Consider the following 1,972-nt stretch of genomic DNA (forward strand, 5'->3'; position numbering starts at 1 on the left):
CAAACAGCCACGCTGTTGCTCAGACAGTGAACACAGTCAGAAAATACCAATGGAAGATGAAAGAGAGAGAAAAAAATTAAATGGCAAATGGCTTTCTTGACAATGCCACAGAGTTTTCTTAAATGTGGGGGATTAAGACAAACAATTTGTTCAAATATGAAAACATTGACAACTGGACCAAGAAGGTCCAGTGTGTGGGCTTGAGAGCATGGCAGAGCCAAAATGGAGAATCCTGTCACTAAAGCCAACCTCCTGGTGAGCTGGCTCAATAGAAATATGGCATTTGACCTTAAAAAAGCTATGAAAATTAGCACTCCCTTGGAGTTATGCTTCTCATTTAAAAGCAGCAAACATTGGCTAGTAGGCAACTCTGGCAGAGACCAGCTTGTAAGAGAGCCAGGCTTCAGAGGACAGCTTGAAATCAAAGGATGCAGGAAAAACTGAAGATGATGGAGGGTAGGCAGGTACTGAAGGAGACTAGAGGTGGTGATGTGTGTGTAAGTGTGTGAGTATGTGTGAGTGTGTGTGATCATGTGTGTGTCTGTGTGTCAATTTGTGAGTGTTTGTGTCTGTGTGTGTGTGTATCTGAGTCTATGTGAGAGTGTGTGTGTGTCTGTATGTGTGTCAGTGTGTATGAGTGTGTATTTGTGTCTGTGGGTCAGTGTGTCTGCATGTGTCAGTGTATGTGAGAATGTGTCAGTGTGTGTGTGAGAGTGTGTATGTGTATCTGTGTGTGTGTCAGTGTGAGTGAGTGTATATCTGTGTCTGTGTGTCAGTGTGTATGTGTCTGAGTGTCAGTGGGGGTTTCGGGGTGAGGTGAGGATATTCAACGTGCAGTTGATAAGAACACGATTCGAGGACAATGACAACCAAACATTACGGATTTGTTTGGTTTTTCAAGACAGGGTCTCACATATGCCAAGTTGGCCTCAAACTTGCTCTGTATCTTAGGCTGACTCTGAACTGATCCTTCTGCCTTCTGAAATGGGATTACAAGTAGAAGCCACAGTACCTTGTCTTATGCGGTACTGGGGACAGAACCTGAAGCTTTATGAATGCCAGGCAAGCACATACCAACTGAGTTACATCTTCTGCCTAGGACAACCAACATTATGGGGTGCAAACTCTGTGCCAGGTGCTTTCTCAAGCATTTGTATGTTACTTGTTCACATAAACTCTTCTATCGTCCTTTGAGGCATTTCCTGTTAATTGCATTCTCTATACAAGGGAACCTGACTACTCCATGGGAGTCAGCTCAGGGTTCTATGTTCTGTAATTTGTAAATCTGAAGACATGTAAGAATCAATGTTTATGTTTATGGGTTGTTGGGATTTTTTTGTTGTTTGGTTTTTGTTTGTTTGTTTTGGATTATTTATTTATTTTAAGAATCTATGTCCCTAGGGCTGGCCTCAAACTCAGTATGTAGCTAAGGATGACTTTCAACTTCTGGTCTTTGCAAACACTAAGATTACAGGTTTATACCACCATACCTGATTCAGTCAATGCTGGGGATCAAACCCCGGGGCCTATTACATGCTGTGTAAGCACTTTGCTAATTTACTTACAGTCTTAGCCCATTGCTGTTTCTTTATTTGTAAACACTCACTTTTAAACCTGATTCTAGAAATGCTGCCAATTATAAGACCTCTGTGAAGAGAATATGACTTCATTATGAGAACTCTAGCATTATAATTAACTTGATGATTTCCCCCAAGAGAACTAAAAACTACTCTTACTTCAGCATTATGACACCTTCATATTAAAAGGCCCATCAAACAAAGAACCTCCTGGGTGTTCATAATGGGCAACAATGGTCTCTCTCTGATACTCTCTTCCTAACTGTAAAATGCTTGGGAAGATGCAAAGCTCTTTTCCTATTAAAAGAAAAGGAGGAGGAGGAGGAAAAAGAGAAGAAAAAGAGGAAGAAGAAGAAGAAGAAGAAGAAGAAGAAGAAGAAGAAGAAGAAGAAGAA

The sequence above is a fragment of the Grammomys surdaster genome, unplaced genomic scaffold (assembly GCF_004785775.1).
Source record: "Grammomys surdaster isolate TR1022 unplaced genomic scaffold, NIH_TR_1.0 261, whole genome shotgun sequence".
Lineage (NCBI taxonomy): Eukaryota > Metazoa > Chordata > Mammalia > Rodentia > Muridae > Grammomys > Grammomys surdaster.